This window comes from Bufo gargarizans, chromosome 2 (assembly GCF_014858855.1).
Source record: "Bufo gargarizans isolate SCDJY-AF-19 chromosome 2, ASM1485885v1, whole genome shotgun sequence".
NCBI lineage: Eukaryota > Metazoa > Chordata > Amphibia > Anura > Bufonidae > Bufo > Bufo gargarizans.
Genome location: NC_058081.1, coordinates 235,553,634 through 235,572,726, shown reverse-complemented (window position 1 = coordinate 235,572,726; position 19,093 = coordinate 235,553,634). Strand labels below are relative to the sequence as shown.

Sequence of the window (19,093 nt, the reverse complement as noted above, 5' to 3'; positions counted from 1 at the left end):
AGTGGGCCTCATCCTGCACTGCCTCCAGGTGGCACTGCTGGCACAGTCTGCTTTCTCTAGGCATGTAGCTCTGTCGATGCCGTCCAGATTTGATTGCCAGGCTGTGGGCACTCAGTCTGTAGCGGCTCAGGATTTACCGGTCTCTGGGGTTCCCTAGTTTCAATCTATCCATCTGTCTATATAGATATAGGAAAAAATTGCGGCACCGAACAAACATAGGAAGGGTGCTATGTTCCAGGGCATGTGCTCAAAGCCCAAATGTTAAAAATGAAAATCGAACAGCACTCCAAAAAAATGAAATTTATTCACCCATGTGGCAAAAAAGAAGCAATGTTTCGGCTCAACAATAGAGCCTTTCTCAAGCATACTTGAGAAAGGCTCTATTGTTGACCCGAAACGTGCTTCTTTTTTGCCACATGGGTGAATAAATTTCATTTTTTGTTGGAGTGCTGTCCGATTTTCTTTTTTTATCTATATATATATATATATATATATATATATGTCTGTCTGTCTGCACTGGTTGACATCTGTTCCATAAAAAGAAACACATGCCATCTGATCTATTAGATATTAGTGAGATAAGATACATAAATGAATCTTCATCAACTTTATCCCAAAGCAACAAAAGTGAATGACCACTAGATGGCAGCTCTGCATTACAAATGGATTTAAAAGGTAGCCCAGCATTATTAACAGACAAACTAATGTATGCACCGCAATGTACTGCAGCTAAAAACTGCTTATATTATTACAGGGGGAACGGGCCTGTATTAGGTATAGAAAATGGTCTATATGTAAGACAGCTCGGAAGCTGTCTTACATTTAGAACTGGCACTTGATGCCCCAAAATTATGGAGAGGCCTTCACCTTTTCATAACTTAAGGCTTTATTCCTATTATAGGTCTTAATAAATGTGCCCCTAGCCTTGCCTAAAGGTTTTCTTGTGCAGTTTTAGAAAGGAAAATCAGGAGTGGATCATACATTTTTTTTAAATTCACTCCTGGTTTTGGCTTCCAAAGCTGTAACCAGAAACGTGAACCTGTGAATGTATATTAATGTATCATACTACAGATTTTGCAAACTTTAACTTGATAATTAATGTGTTAAATAAACAGTTAAAGCAAATTGACACTACAAGCCATTAAAAAAGTTAGTCTGCTGCAACTGTGGATGTAACACAGTAAGTGTCAAGTTAACATCTGCCTTATCTGTATATAAATACAATTTTGATTATTATAATTATATGGCAGTTCATTTACTGTATTTTTATTTTATTGAGTTTCAGGATCATAAAATTGACAAGTAGAGTTAAAGTTTCTCATTTCAAAACAATCTGCTCTTCATCATTGACATCAAACTAATCAGATTGAAGCTTTCATGTACCATATGCTAACATTTCATTAAATTGCGAAGAAAATTCTGTTTGCTTTCTTTGCTGAGTTTCCTTGTAGTAGTTCTCACAATGGTATTCAAAATATTTAAATTATATGAACATACACATTTCCTTTTTAATACAGGGAGTGCAGAATTATTAGGCAAGTTGTATTTTTGAGGATTAATTTTATTATTGAACAACAACCATGTTCTCAATGAACACAAAAAACTCTGAAAAAGAAATTAATATCAAAGCTGAATATTTTTGGAAGTAGTTTTTAGTTTGTTTTTAGTTTTAGCTATTTTAGGGGGATATCTGTGTGTGCAGGTGACTATTACTGTGCATAATTATTAGGCAACTTAACAAAAAACAAATATATACCCATTTCAATTATTTATTTTTACCAGTGAAACCAATATAACATCTCAACATTCACAAATATACATTTCTGACATTCAAAAACAAAACAAAAACAAATCAGTGACCAATATAGCCACCTTTCTTTGCAAGGACACTCAAAAGCCTGCCATCCATGGATTCTGTCAGTGTTTTGATCTGTTCACCATCAACATTGCGTGCAGCAGCAACCACAGCCTCCCAGACACTGTTCAGAGAGGTGTACTGTTTTCCCTCCTTGTAAATCTCACATTTGATGATGGACCACAGGTTCTCAATGGGGTTCAGATCAGGTGAACAAGAAGGCCATGTCATTAGATTTTCTTCTTTTATACCCTTTCTTGCCAGCCACGCTGTGGAGTACTTGGACGCGTGTGATGGAGCATTGTCCTGCATGAAAATCATGTTTTTCTTGAAGGATGCAGACTTCTTCCTGTACCACTGCTTGAAGAAAGTGTCTTCCAGAAACTGGCAGTAGGACTGGGAGTTGAGCTTGACTCCATCCTCAACCCGAAAAGGCCCCACAAGCTCATCTTTGATGATACCAGCCCAAACCAGTACTCCACCTCCACCTTGCTGGCGTCTGAGTCGGACTGGAGCTCTCTGCCCTTTACCAATCCAGCCACGGGCCCATCCATCTGGCCCATCAAGACTCACTCTCATTTCATCAGTCCATAAAACTATTGAAAAATCAGTCTTGAGATATTTCTTGGCCCAGTCTTGACGTTTCAGCTTGTGTGTCTTGTTCAGTGGTGGTCGTCTTTCAGCCTTTCTTACCTTGGCCATGTCTCTGAGTATTGCACACCTTGTGCTTTTGGGCACTCCAGTGATGTTGCAGCTCTGAAATATGGCCAAACTGGTGGCAAGTGGCATCTTGGCAGCTGCACGCTTGACTTTTCTCAGTTCATGGGCAGTTATTTTGCGCCTTGGTTTTTCCACACGCTTCTTGCGACCCTGTTGACTATTTTGAATGAAACGCTTGATTGTTTGATGATCACGCTTCAGAAGCTTTGCAATTTTAAGAGTGCTGCATCCCTCTGCAAGATATCTCACTATTTTTGACTTTTCTGAGCCTGTCAAGTCCTTCTTTTGACCCATTTTGCCAAAGGAAAGGAAGTTGCCTAATAATTATTATAATGCACATGCATTAGACCACACCCCTTCTCATTACAGAGATGCACATCACCTAATATGCTTAATTGGTAGTAGGCTTTCGAGCCTATACAGCTTGGAGTAAGACAACATGCATAAAGAGGATGATGTGGTCAAAATACTCATTTGCCTAATAATTCTGCACTCCCTGTACTGACTAGACATGGGCACATTTTTTTAATTCGATTTGCCGGTTTGTAAAAATTTTTGGGGAAAATGTGGTTCAATCCGAATATATTTGAGGTGAATTACATTAATAAATGGCTATTTTGTGGCTGCTGAGAGCCTTTAGGGCTGTTTCACACGAGCGGATGCCATGCGAGGAGTGGATCTAAAACATTTGGCTACCAAATCATAAGCCAATTCTGATGGAACCATACAGGCCTTACAGCTGCTACACAGACAGGATCCGTTGTGCATCAAATTTTTCCTTCCTTCTGACAGATGATAAGAAAGATCAAATAAATGATGATGTCAGCCAGGCCGAAAGGCAAAATAGTGGCCCAGTCATGAAGTGGGGAGGGTGGGAACAGCATGAGAAATCCACAGAGTGCACCTATGACATAGTGGTGAGGTGGAAGCAGCATGAGGAAGACCACAGAGTGGTCCAATGACAGAGTCTGGAGCTGGCAGCAGCATCAGGAGGCCATAGAGTAGCGCAACGACGAGAGATTGTGGAGGTGTCAACAGCATGAGGAGGCCAGAGTAGCACGATGGCGAGAGATTGTGGAGGTGTCAGCAGCTTGAGGAGGCCACAGAGTGGCATGACAACAAAGTGTGGAGGTATCAGTAGCATGAGGAGGCCAGAGTAGCACAACAGCAAGAGATTGTGGAGGTGTCAGCAGCATGAGGAGGCCACAGAGTAGCACAACGACGAGAGATTGTGGAAGTGGTGGAAGCAGCATGAGGATGGCATGATGACAAAGTGTGGAGGTGTCAGCAGAATGAGGGGTCCAGAGTATTTCTGTACTGAAATAGGCCACTAAACACTTTTACCACAAATAACTGCACCAATGAAGTGGGTATATTTTTTTTCTTTCTGTAGTGAAATAGGCCACTAAACGTTTTTACCACAAATAACTGCACCAGTGAAGTGCGTATATATTTTTCTTTCTGTACTGAAATAGGCCACTAAACGTTTTCACTACATATAACTGCAGAAGTGAACTCCATATATATTTTTCTTTTTCTACAGATATACAGGTCCTTCTCAAAAAATTAGCATATTGTGATAAAGTTCGTTATTTTCTGTAATGTGCTGATAAACATTAGACTTTCATATATTTTAGATTCATTACACACCAACTGAAGTAGTTCAAGCCTTTTATTGTTTTAATATTGATGATTTTGGCATACAGCTCATGAAAACCCAAATTTCCTATCTAAAAAAATTAGCATATTTCATCCGACCAATAAAAGAAAAGTGTTTTTAATACAAAAAAAGTCAACCTTCAAATAATTATGTTCAGTTATGCACTCAATACTTGGTCGGGAATCCTTTTGCAGAAATCACTGCTTCAATGCGGCGTGGCATGGAGGCAATCAGCCTTCATCTCCATAAAGCTTTTCAGCAGATGGAAGCATGAAGTGCTCCAAAATCTCCTGATAGCTAGCTGCATTGACCCTGCCCTTGATAAAACACAGTGGACCAACACCAGCAGCTGACATGGCGCCCCAGACCATCACTGACTGTGGGTACTTGACACTGGACTTCAAGCATTTTGGCATTTCCCTCTCCCCAGTCTTACTCCAGACTCTGGCACCTTGATTTTCCGAATGACATGCAACAGTCCAGTGCTGCTTCTCTGTAGCCCAGGTCAGGCGCTTCTGCCGCTGTTTCTGGTTCAGAAGTGGCTTGACCTGGGGAATGCGGCACCTGTAGCCCATTTCCTGCACACGCCTGTACACGGTGGCTCTGGATGTTTCTACTCCAGACTCAGTCCACTGCTTCCGCAGGTCCCGCAAGGTCTGGAATCGATCCTTCTCCACAATCTTCCTCAGGGTCCGGTCACCTCTTCTCGTTGTGCAGCGTTTTCTGCCACACTTTTTCCTTCCCACAGACTTCCCACTGAGGTGCCTTGATACAGCACTCTGGGAACAGCCTATTCGTTCAGAAATTTCTTTCTGTGTCTTACCCTCTTGCCTGAGTGTGACAATGATGGCCTTCTGGACAGCAGTCAGGTCGGCAGTCTTACCCATGATTGCGGTTTTGAGTAATGAACCAGGCTGGGAGTTTTTAAAAGCCTCAGGAATCTTTTGCAGGTGTTTAGAGTTAATTAGTTGATTCAGATGATTAGGTTAATAGCTCGTTTAGAGAACCTTTTCATGATATGCTAATTTTTTTAGATAGGAATTTTGGGTTTTCATGAGCTGTATGCCAAAATCATCAATATTAAAACAATAAAAGGCTTGAACTAATTCAGTTGGTGTGTAATGAATCTAAAATATATGAAAGTCTAATGTTTATCAGTACATTACAGAAAATAATGAACTTTATCACAATATGCTAATTTTTTTAGAAGGACCTGTAAGTCACTAAAGGCTTTTCAACTTAGCACTTACACCCCAAGAACAAATTGCTGGAATGACAGAGCTCTATAATGGCAATTTGAATCCCCAAATAATCTTTCCCTGCACTTGTAAATCACTTTTCAAGCACTATCCCTAGCGCCTTCTGAAGTCTCTTCCTGCACTAAGATGCTGTGAAATAATTCCTCCCTATCCTTTCTCTGCACTTATAAATAGTTTTTTCAGTTTCTTTGTTCGCAATTAGGTTTTTCTTATTGCTGTCCTAGCTCCTTCTCATGTCTGTCTCTGCACTCAGAACCCTGGAAAATGGCAGAATCTAAAATGGATGCCGTATTTATAGGGCTGTGACATCCAGTGCTGGCTGGCTGCTGATTGCTGGCTACATGCATGCATATCAATCTGGGTGATCCCGCCTTCCCCATGTCCTCAGGCCTCACACGTGTAGCCGCCATTTTAGAAAAGATTGTGATTTGTTACCACTAGTGTTGAGCGAGCATGCTCGGCCGAACACCAGTTCGGCTGAAGCATTGCGATGCTCGGCACATCGCGGTGTTCGGCCAAATACCACGTGTGCTCAAGCGCCATGTTGAGTCTCCTCCTCACACATTTGTTGGCTGCTACGCAGCCAATAAACGTGCGAGTAAGTGTTGCCACTCACTGTAATGCCGTAGCCAAGTTGGTTACTGGCATTACAGTAATTGGCTGTCCAGAAAGTGTCATCGGGTGCTATAAAGCACCCAATGACACATGGTTCGGCTCAGACTTAGTCACAGAGAGCTATGCTGTAGAAGGAACAGATAATGAAGGGAACTGAATAAAAAAAAAAAATTGTTAGGCAGGGTGCAGTATGCCAGTCCTTTCGGGTGAGCGAATGTGAGGTCACGGGGGTCAGTTAGCAGACCGAGGGTTGCTCTTAGTACTCACAGTTTGTAGTAAACCCTGGGCAGGCATACAGCAGTGATGAAGAGGCTGGCACGTAGATCCTCTGGGGCACTCTCTAGATATAGGGACCAGGCCGGGTGATAGGTGAGGTGCCCTGGGTGTTGAAGGTTTAGCGTGCCTGAGGCAAGAGCCCTTGCAGTTTGTGACGCCAGTGCCGGTAACGGTGGCACACCGATTGTTAGGAGGAATAATGGAGGTACACACGATTGTAGTGAACTATAATTCTTCTTTACTGAAGAGCTCAACTATGTACACACCCTAAACAGTTCCATATGAAGAATATTCAGTAACAAGCAGGCTTTGCATAAATGGCAGGTAGAATCCTAGCAAGATGACTCAGAGGGAAATAAACTCACAGATCAGGCTGTACTTTCTGCAGATCCTGTCTGGCTTTCTCCAAGGCCCGTATGCCTAACAGCTGGTTTTATCCTTGGGTAGGGAAGCCTCCTCTGGTATAAATCCTTTTGCTGACAATAAACTTCTGCCCCTCAGCTTTCCACTTGGCTGGATAGTATTAGCACTGCTCTGTACTTTGCAAGGTGCAGGATAACTTCAGGAGGAAACTTATTCTCCTGATGCAGGCTAGGAACCTGGGCTATCTAGCTGCATGTTAGAAGCTGATCTTCAGCTACAACCCGGCTAAAGTCAACACTGGCTTCTAACCACACACACCCTCTCCTGGACTGGACCTGTCTATATATACTAGGGGGTTCCCTAGCTCCCTCTACAGCTTGGGAGGAGAAACTACACCCCTAGCAGGCCTGATACACAGGAGATAACATGAAAATACACATTACAATGCAATACAAAATACCATGACCGTGTTCCACAGGAGGTGAAGAACAACATGACCCAATTGACCCTTGAATAGTGCCCACTTTTAAGTAGTGAGACACTACAAGGGTTGGTGTTAGAGACCCAAAAATCCTTTTAAGGACTATTGTTGTGTCTGGCAGCAATATATATTTTTAGCGCAACCTGAACTATATTGCGAGCAATTGTTAGAGACCCAAAAGTCCTTTTAAGGACTATTGTATCTGGCAGCAATATATATTTTTAGCGCAACCTGCACTAAATAGCTTGCAATTGTTTGGCCCCTGCAGACAGCGACATTATCTGAACTACATCTCCTGTGTAACGTGTGCGAAGCTTAAAAATATCATCTGTGACATCCAGTGTAGTTTATTCGTAGACGCTGCGGACTGTGACATTACCTGCGCTACATCTCCTGTATAATGTTTGCGCATCCTAAAAACATCTTTGACATTTAATGTACTTTTTCCATAGACGGTGTCGGCTGCGGACAGTTACATTACCTGCGCTACATCTCCTGTATAATGTTTGCGCATCCTAAAAATATCTTTGACATTTAGTGTACTTTTTCCGTAGACACTGTGGACAGTGACATTACCTGTGCTACATCTTCTGTATAACGTTTGCGCATTCTAAAAATATCTGTGACATACAGTGTACTTTTTCCGTAAACGCTGCGGACAGCAACATTATCTGCGCTACATCTGCTGTTTAACGTGTACGCATACTAAAAATATCTGTTACATTCAGTGTACTTTTTCCGTAGACGGTGTCCGCTGCAAACAGTTACATTACCTGCGCTACATCTCCTGTATAACTTTTCCCAATCCAAAATATCTGTGAAATTGACGGTAATTTTTTCTTAGCCGCTGTTGACAGTAGCACCATTACCTGTGGTACCTTTCCTGTATAACGTTTCCCCATCCCAAATATCAGTGACATTGACTGTAATTTTTTCTTAGCCGCTGATGACAGCAGAGCCATTACCTGTGGTACCTCTCAAGTATAACGTTTCTGCATTCCAAATATCTGTGACATTGACTACAATTTTTTCTTAGCCGCTGTTGACAGCAGCGCCATTACCTGTGGTACCTCTCCTGTATAAAGTTTCCGTATCCCAAATATCTGTGACATTGACTATAATTTTTTCTTAGCCGCTGTTGACAGCAGCCCCATTACCTGTCGTACCTCTCCTGTATAACGTTTCCTCATCCCAAATATCTGTGACAAAAACTGCGCTACTGTACGTGTGACATACTTGCAAGCATATATACCATTTAATATGAAAAAGGCGAGCAGTAAGATAGTGGGAAGTGGCCGTGCTGCTGATGGAGCACGCAGAGGCCATAGCCCTGGGCGCATTCAAACAGGCAGAGCACAAGAAACACACTCATCCACAATACCTAGCTTCATGTCCCAGTTTGCAGGGCGGCGCAGGACACCACTCTCAAAGTCAGACCAGTGCGAGCGGGTGGTCGGTTGGATTGCAGCAGATAATGCTTCCAGTCAGTTAAACACCACCCTGTCTTCCACTAGGTCCAGTCTCAGTAGCCAAGAATCTGGTCAACAGATTCCCCACCCTGATCCTCCTTCCTCCCACCATGGAGAGTCTTTGCAAACAAGTGATCCCACACAAGGATATTTCGAGGAGCTCTTTTCATCGCCATTCCTTAATTTGAGCCTCTCGCCAAGCCCGCTTGAAGAGGGACATGAGGAGATCTTGTGCCCTGATTCCCAAACTCTTAAGCATCCACAGTCAGAAGAAGATGGCGGTGGAGAACGGAAAATAGTGTTTCACGAGGTGGATGATGATTATGAGACACAGTTGCCAATAAGTCAACTGCAATTAGGGTCTCAAGAGGTTGATGATGAGGATGAGACACAGTTGTCAAGTAGGTCAACAAGTCAGAAGGATGACCAGAGTGAGGAAGTGGAATAGAATGTGGTGGACGATGAAATCACTTACCCAACATGGGAAGGTTGCAAGCCGATCCGCAGCACTGCAACGCGCTGGAAGAACTGACAGTGCCCGTCACGACCTTTGTGGTCTGGCGAGCTGGTCGGATAGATATAGAACACTCCAGTGAAGGGAGATGTTCTGGATTTTCAAATTACAGACATTGGAACCACACGGGCTCAATGAAAGCTTAGAGAACAAATGTTTTTGAGGCCCACACTATTATTTTTTTATTTTTATTAAATATTTTTTTATTTTTAATTTTTTATTTTATTTATAATTATTATTTTTTCATCCCCCCCCCTTTTTTACAGTTCCCTCCTCATATAAATCACATGTATATTTAACTCCCCCTCTTAGCCCCTTGGATATTCATTTCAGCTGTTTTATCCCCCCTCCATTGTTCATCTCTCACATACTTTCTGGCCAAGAGTTATTTTAATCCTCCCCCTATTGCAGTATCATCTCAGATCAGGACCATCAACCAGCCGGCCCCATAAACACATTTACACAATCATTACCCTCCCCACAATGCCACCACACTCCCAAGCCCGTACTACTTCACTCCTCCACCAGCTGTTCAAACAACCCCCCACCAGCCCTCAATCCATTCATAATATTGTATGGGCTGCTGAATCCTCAGTGGAGCGATCGACACAATAGCACTACTTACCCACTCCCACCTCACTCCGACATCCTCCCCACACTATCACTACTTTCCCAAGCCCTTACGACTTCACTCCTCCACCAGCTGTTCTAACAAAATCCCCCCAGCCCTCAGTCCATTCATAATATTGTATGGGCTGCTGAATCCCCAGTGGAGCGATCGGCACTAGCACTACTTGACCACGCCCACCTTACTTGGTCACGCCCACCTTACTTGGCCACGCCCACCACACTCCGATATCCTCTCCAGCGCGCATTTCACTGCGTCCTTACAGCAAGCACCACGTGCAATAGCCGGGTCTCGATACCCCAGCTACATCAGCCTCACCACCACAACAGGTAACAAGAATATCAATCTAATTAGATGATCATAACTTTCTTATTATATACAAACTGCCTTTTCAATTACCCTAAACTGTATTTTATTACACAGCATTGCCTAACCAAGTATAATAGCAAAGCCACAGCGCTTCAGCCACATCTAATTCATCTCTGGCAAAGGTAATAACAATATTAACCATTTCACAACATCATCACAACTCCTTTATCACTCACCCTTCACTTTTTAATAACTCCTAAACCATTTCTGCCACACAGCATTGTACTACATTGTCAATAAAAGTGACCGGGGAGCATTAAACGAAAAGCAAACATCCAGCTGCACCTGCAGCTGCAGCACACCAGGTAACAATCCCCCCATCCAAAGTCCATACCCAGAGCCACATTTTTTGCCATTGCCTCCAACCACCAAAATAATGCACTGACATCTAATTATGATGTCACCATTTATCACATACCGACCAATCACGTTCATCCGCAGGAACTAGGTACAGCTCTTGACTCCATTATCTAATGTTATTAATCTATTTATCTTTTTTGAGAGATAATTTTATTCATTTATGTATTTATCTACCTAACAACTGATAAACACATCCTATCTTACCCATGTAATTTAACATGGCAATACATATGAGTTGACCGATTTCTACCTATTTATTTATTTATCTATTTATATATTTATGTATGAATTCAGGCTTAAATACACAATTTTATATGAGGACATATGAGAACTGAATCTTTTTATCAAATTGTTGTGCTTTTGTGAACCATTAACGATACGCCTACGCATTCATTTTCTTTGATGCTTATTCGTTCCAGGCCTCTTCTCTATAGTCTTTACCAAGAAGGCCATTATATATATATATATTTTATATCGTTGTATTTTTCTCCTCTTCTAGATTTTGTCTTTTGAACATAGCACTTCTTATTCCATTCTACCAACTTAATTGAAAGATATTTTCACTCTTTATTTTATTCTTATCCCTTACTTTCGACTATCGTTATTAGTATGAATTTTATCAAACCCTCGCTTTTAATACCTGCAAAAAATCCCCCCCTTTGAGTACAAATTGTACATGTATATACTTTTTTGTTATCATTTATGTTTCTTGTAGACTTCATAAAGGGGTCATGCGCACCCCGAAATGCATTGTCTCTCAATAAACCCGTACTTGTCAAAACCGGTTGTGATTTGCGCCTCACGTCCACCAGCTCGCCAGACCACAAAGGTTGTGACGGGCACTGTCACTATTTCTAGTAATTAACGAAGTGGCGACTTGGCCCTCGCCCCTTGGTTCCTTTGGACACGGCAGCTCCAACCTGATACCTAGCTAATCCAGCGGACCTTCATCACGGTTGCACCCAATCAGTGCAACCTAAACAGGTGAGCAGCACATACTCATCTTAAATTGAAGAACGCTGTTTCATCTTTACCTATTTTCTATGAGCGCCTTTCTCATCCTGTGGCCACATACACGCTGGAAGAGGCAGTGGTGTTGCAAAAGGGAGAAGGCGGGCCACACCAAACAGGCCCGCAACTGTTCCCCTGAATACCCCCTTGCGGAAATCTCCCTTGCCAAGTGGTAGGTGTTCCGCAGTCTGGTGCTTTTTTGATGAAAGTGCAGACAATAAAATAATTGTCATTAGCAACCCGTGCCGTACCAAAATGAGCAGGGACGTGTACACTAGCAACCTCAACACCACCAGCATGATCCAACACATGGCATAAAAGCACCCAAATAGGTGAGCCGAACACCTGGGTCCACTATCAGTGTCTGCGGCTCACACCACTGCCTCCTCTTCCCCTGTGTTGCGTACTGGCCAATCCCCTGTCCAAGATGCAGGCCTGGATGCCTCATGCACTGCACCTGGACTTTCGCAAGCACCATCAGCTAGCATATCCACTTCTGTGTCCCAGCGCAGTGTACAGATGTCCATACCCCAGGCCTTTGAACAAAAGCACAAATACCCAGCCACCCACCCACAGGCCATAGCACTAAATGCGCACCTTTCCAAATTGCTGGCCCTGGAAATGTTGCCATTTAAGCCTGTGGACACTGAGGCTTTCCGCATCCTGATGGCAGCGGCGGTCCCTTGTTACTCAGTCCCCAGCCGACACTATTTTTCCCTGTGTGCCATCCCTGCCTTACACCAGACCGTAACATCACCCGTGCACTGACCAACGCAATAATTGGGAAGGTCCACTTAAGGACTGACACATGGTCAAGTGCTTGTTGCCTGGGAAGTTGCATTTCCCTGACGGCACACTGGGTGAATGTTGTGGAGGCTGGAAGCGAGTCGTAACCTGGGATGGTACAGGTGCTACCGATGCCAAGGATTGCGGCCCTACTTCCATCAGGATTTCCGCCACCACCTACATTAGTGGAGGAGCCCTTCTCCTCCTCCACCTCCTCCTCCACTTCCACCTCTGAATTGTCATCTTGCAGCACCAGTCAGCCATCAATCAGTAGCTGGAAGCAATGTAGCACTGCAGTGGGGAAGCGGCAACAGGCTGTGCTGAAACTTATTTGCTTAGGTGACAAACAGCAGGGTATAAGGGACCAGACTGAGCTGTGGCTGTCGCCACTCAACCTAGAACCAGGCATGGTTGTGTCTGATAATGTCCGTAACTTGGTGGTGGCTTTGGAGCTCGTCAAGTCACACACATACCATGCCTAGCCCATGTGTTAAACTTAGTGGTTCAGCGGTTTCTCAAAACCTACCCTAATTTGCCTGAGCTGCTGGTGAAGGTGCGCCGCATGTGTGCCCATTTCCGAAAGTCATCTACAGCTGCCGTCGGTCTGGCACCACTGCAGCAGCTCTTGCAATTGCCAGCTGTTGTGCGACGTGAGCACGTGCTGAAACTCCACGTTCCACATGTTGGCCAGGCTTTGTGAGCAACAGAGGGCAGTAGTGGAATACCAGCTGCAACATGTTCGTCACCTTTCCAGTAAGCTTCCGCTCTTCACAAGCGACGAGTGGGCATTGATTTCTGACCTCTATGAGGTTTTACTCAACTTTGAGGAATCAACACAGATGTGAGAGGCGATGCTGCTATTATCAGCATAACCCTCCCACTTCTGTGTCTACTGAAATGCTCGCTGCTCACAATGAAGGCGGAAGCTTTGCATGTGGAAGAGGTGGAAATGGAAATGGGAGAAGACAGTACACAAGGTAATAGCCATACCACCCTCATTTGGTCTTCTTGGCGCGAATTGGATTATTATGAGGAGGAGGAGCAGGAGAAGGTTGCCTTTGCTACGGAGGGTAGTACCCATAGCAGGCTTATTCCATCTGTTCAGCGTGAATGAGCATAAGAGGAGGACGAGGATTAGGAGATTGACAGTCATCCTCATGATGAGAACAGCAAAGTCTTGTCTGTTGGGACTCTGGCACACATGGCTGACTTTATGTTAGGCTGCTTTTCCCGTGACCATCGCGTTGTACGCATTTTACACAACACCGATTACTGGTTGTTCACCCTTTTCGACCCCCACTACAAAGAGAACTTCTCATCTCTCATTCCTGCGGTGGAGAGGACTAGGAAAATGGACCAGAAGGTCCTTGTAGAAAAATTGATCCAAAAATTTCCAGCTGACAACGCTAGAGGTAGAGTACATAGTTCTTTGGGCAACCGAGGAGTCGAGACGAGGGGAACACACAGCAGTTCCAACAGAGGCGGGGCAACACTCTCCAAGGCCTAGGAAAGTTTCATGACACCCTGCCCTCAGAAGAAGGGAAAAATTTTGGAAGATGGTGAAGGAGTACATAACCATGTCTGCATCCTCAATGACCCCTCTGTGCCTTACAACTATTGGGTGTCCAAGCTGGACATGTGGCACGAACTGGGCCTCTACGCCTTGGAAATGCTGGCCTTCCCTCAGAGCGGGTATTCAGTGCTGCTGGAGATATAATAATTGATAAGCACATCCACCTATTAACTGAAAATGCTGACTGGTCCACTCGACCAGAGGAAAGCGGCTGAACAAAAAGGTACTTTAAATGTGGCTTTTATGGTGTATTAAATACACTGTATTCCCATGCACCCATTCCACCCCAAAAAAAGGGTATATGGTTCAATCTTCCTTTTCTCGTCCTCCTCCTCCATGATATCAACATGCTAATTAGGCTGCCCTTGTGCCTAATGTTTTAGAGGGTCAGCTCAGCAGCAGGTCCTTAGCCATAATTTATTCAATGGTCAGCTCAGCAGCAGTCCCTCACCCATAGTTTTTTTCCATGGTCAGATCAGCAGCAGGCACTCACCCCTAATGTTTTAGAGAGTCAGCTCAGCAGCAGACCCTCAACCATAATTTTTTCGATGGTCAGCTCAGCAGCAGGCCCTCAAGCTTAATTTCTTTGATGTTCATCTCAACAGCAGGCACTCAACCCTAATGTTTTAAGGCGTCAGCACAGCAGCAGACGCTCGCCCCTAATGTTTTAGATAGTCAGCTCAGCAGCAGACCCTCGCCCATATTTTTTTCCACGGTCAGATTAGCAGCAGGCACTCACCCCTAATGTTTTAGAGAGTCAGCTCGGCAGCAGACCCTCCCCCCTAATGTTTTAGATGGTCAGCTCAGCAGCAGGCCCCTGCCCATAATTTTTTCCATGGTCAGATCACCAGCAGGCATTCGCCCCTAATGTTTTAGAGAGTCAGCTCAGCAGCAAACCCTCAACCATAATTTTTTAGATGGTCAGCTCAGAAGCAGGCCCTCGCCCCTAATGTTTTAGATGGTCAGCTCAGTAGCAGGCCCTCGCCCATAATTTTTTCCATGGTCAGATCAGCAGCAGGCCATCACCCCTAATGTTTTAGATGGTCAGCTCAGAAGCAGACCCTCGCCCCTATTGTTTTAAATGGTCAGATCAGCAGCAGGCACTCACCCCTAATGCTTTAGATGGTCAGCTCAGCAGCAGACCCTCACCCCTAATGTTTTAGATGATAACATCAGCAGCAGTCCCTCGTCCCTAATGTTGTAGAGGGTCACCAGCAGGCCCTTGCTACTAATGTTTTTGAGGGTCACCAGCAGGTCATCAATCATAATTTTTCAAGGATGTGTATGATGCCCTTCTTTATGTGTAATAAAGAGTGTATTGTAGTGCCAGTTCCTTGTAATTTTTGGCAGCCCTTTCACTTAGTGCATAGGCTTTATGAGTGTAGGAGTCCCACTAACTGAACAATTGCACCACAATGTGAATGAAACCCTCCTTTATGTGATGTACAGGTTGTATCGGAGAACCTCTTTCTTGCAATTTTTGTCAGCACTTGCACTTTATATACAAGTAAATATACAGGAAAGAATGTTAGGAGGAAAATCTAGTATAAGGGGGCATTAAAGCCCAGAGTAACAGAACAGGCTTATAAGGTGCTTTGATAGCAGAAAAGAGGAGGGTATTAAACCCCTTTCTGCAATGCCACCTAACTAAGATGAACTACGCAGCAATGCTGTTGGACACACTCACTATTGTGTGCGGCAGTGAGTCTGTGCGTAGTGCATAACAAATAATTAAACCACTAAAGTACCACACTACACATGTAGTTCCAATTGCATAATAATGGGAGCGAACCCCAGCAAAGGAGATAGCAGGTAGAGAATCCTGTCTCACAGTGGAGCCTGGTAACATTCCACATATACAGCTCCAGGCATATGGTAGTGGGGAATAAACCCAAGTGCTGGAGCAAGCAAAAAGAATCCTCTGCCTAATAGCGTGACCTGGTAGTGCTCAATGAGTTTTTCAAATATTCGCGCTCAACTCTAATGGTGATACAGGCTATGCACTAGATGATCACATAAATTCCAACTACGCCGAAACATAACTATGGGATACTGAGCTATCAGGTCACCTATGTCAGGGTCATACTTGAGGGTACACCAATGAGCCTGCAGTATCTCCCATGCTTGTCTGTGGGCTTTATCAAAAGTGCCTATGATCCTTACCGCATTGCACTTTCGCTCAGGGATTTTAGGACACAGTAATTGTTTGCGGTTCGAGCTAAGGGAGTGATGGTAGGCCTGTTTGATCACATCCTGTGGATAGCCACGGCTAGTGAAACAAGTTCTTTTTTTTAATTATAATTTATTTTAATAATTTCATATATAAAATCCATCAAACAACAATATCCCTTCCGATTCACTCGGATTAGGGATTTTTATCATCAAATACACAATATACATATAAGACAAAATCCACCTTCCCCTTCCGTCTTTCCCCATCGCCCCCTTCCCTTGTGAAACAAGTTCTTAAATCCCAAGCCGCTATTCTGAAATCTGCTAGTTCTGAGTAATTCCTTCTTGCCCTCAGGTACTACCCTTTATGAATACCTCTTTTCAGGGCAGGGGGATGCCCACTCTCCCGGTGTAAAAAATAGTTTGTTGCTGATTTTTCCCTAAATATATTGGTGATGGTTCTCCCATTGTCGCTAATCATGATGGAAAGATCTAGAAATGTGATTTGTCTGGCATCAATGTTGCATGTGAATAATAGGCCCAATTGGTTAATATTGAACACAAATTCCATGAACATTTCTTTACTACCCTGCCATAGTAAAAACACATCATCAATGTACCTAATCTATATGGGGATCAATGATGTAAAATGGTCCATGGATTCATTGAAAACAACTTCCTTTTCCCACCAGCCCAGGTAGAGATTGACATAAGTCGGGGCACAAGGACTGCCCATCAACACTCCCCTGAGCTGGTGGAAAATCTGGCGATCGAACAAGAAGATGTTGTGCACCAGAGCAAACTCCATGAGCTCCCTGATAAGGTTGTTGTGTCTCTTCAGGTGAACACCTCTCTGCTGAAGGAACACATTAATGGCCTGACAGCCAGTATGGTGAGGTATAGAACTGTAAAGCACCTTAAAGAGGTTGTCTCACTTCATCAAATGGCATTTATCATGTAGAGAAAGTTAATACAAGCCACTTACTAATGTATTGTGATTCTCCATATTGCCTCCTTTGCTGGCTGGATAAATTTTTCCATCACATTATATACTGCTCGTATACAGGGGTTATGACCACCCTGCAATTTATCAGCGGTGGTTGTACTTGCACACCATAGCAAAAAGTGTCGGCCTTTCTGGTGGCTGGGACCATGGGAGTGAGCATAGTCCAGTACTTTTTTCTAAAGTCTTCAAGCACGACCACTGCTGATGGATTGAGGGTAGTCATAACCATGGAAACGAGAAGTGTATAATGTGATGGAAAAATGAATCAAGCCAGCAAAGGATATAGGATGGCAATGCATGTGCCATGCTCGGTTTCTGTTTAGGTTTAAATATATATATATATATATATATGTATATATATATATATATATATATATATATATATAGCAAACAAATAAAGTAGCAGCACACCACTAAATGCACTAAGACTGAGTGAACAGGTGAATGTGTGAACAGGGTCAAATACATGACACCAATACTTACTGCAAAGCAGTGAAGAAGCTCTTAGCGCATATTATTGATAAAAAATATGTCGGGCCCACCTACCAGACGACAAGGTAGCTTTCTATCAGGTGGGACCTACTCTAACATGGAGGGTCCAGCTCCATTTTCACTCTGATTAAAAACACCAAGGGGTGGGGGGTGGGCTGAGTGCAGTTAGTGGTGTGCTGCTACTTTATTTGTTTGCTGTATTATTGCCGGGTAGCTTGCACCTGCAATTTGTCTCAGGAGGTGCTGTTCCATTTTTTGCTTATATGTATATTATAGAGGACCAGGCATCCTCTTTGGAACTTAGCACTTCCCGCCCATCCCCCACCCCTTGGTGTTTTTAATCAGAGTGAAAATGGAGCTGGACCCTCCATGCTAGAGTAGGTCCCACCTGATAAGAAGCTACCTTGTTGTCTGGTAGGTGGGCCCGACATATTTTTGATCAATAATATGCGCTAAGAGCTTCTTCACTGCTTTGCAGTAAATATTGGAGTCATGTATTTGACCCTGTTCACACATTCACCTGTTCACTCAGTCTTAGTGCATTTAGTGGTGTGCTGCTACTTTATTTGCTGTATTATTGCCGGGTAGCTTGCAGATGCGATTTGTCTCAGGAGGTGCTGTTCCGTTTTTTGCTTTTTTATATATATATATATATATATATATATATATTACATACATATACTCCCTTTCTGTTTGCTCTCCTTTGGCCTCACCTTGGGCCATGGTAGTTTTATAGCCGCCGTAATACTTTCCTCCTTACCTATGAGCGCTGTGCACTTCTCCCAGGTTGCTATGCTGTTACTAGGTACGCCGTCACCAGGGGGCATGGTCAGAGACTTGACTGGATTTCTGATTGGATGTCTGCTGAAACACACACCCTCATTTACTCTGGCCTTTAATGCCCCCTTTTTAATAGGTTTTCCTCATAATAAATATTTTTTGTTTTAGTTTTAACGTTCTATCCAAGCTGAGATAATAGCATAATAAGGAGAACGTGTACCTTGTGACATTGTATCTTTCTATACATGGCATAAACGTAGACAGACTGTCAAGATATGCACTAAATTTATGACAATGGCTCAGAGTGCATAGCTAGACACTGTCTGACTCTATACCAATTAGTGGTGGACCTTCTTTGAGACAGATTTTCATGCTTGAAATGTGGTGCAATTTTCAAGCAAAAAATGCTCATGTTAGATCATGTCGCTTCCCTGCAAAAAGACACCTCTCTCCTGTAGGCAAAATCCACTTTTTGGATTAGCAGCGGATTACGTCTTGAAACTGAGAATAAATTGCACCGCATTTTGGTACCTTAAAGCCAAACTTTAGGTGTGCTCACATTAATGAATGCTGGACAATGTGCTGTATTGCATTCTAGACATAGGCAAGGTAACTATACAGAGAGGAATAATGTCATGATCATTTCACTTTACTTTTTGACTGTGTCAATATGGAACTCAGTATTCCTGCTGATGGGTGGACCC

General features: G+C 43.5%; 1 protein-coding gene across 2 annotated transcripts in view; it reads right to left on the bottom strand.

Moving 5' to 3' along the window:
• SEMA3E (semaphorin 3E) overlaps window positions 1-19,093 on the bottom strand; it is a 174,372-nt gene that overhangs the window by 23,999 nt on the left and 131,280 nt on the right. The gene's annotated exons all lie outside the window — the stretch shown is intronic.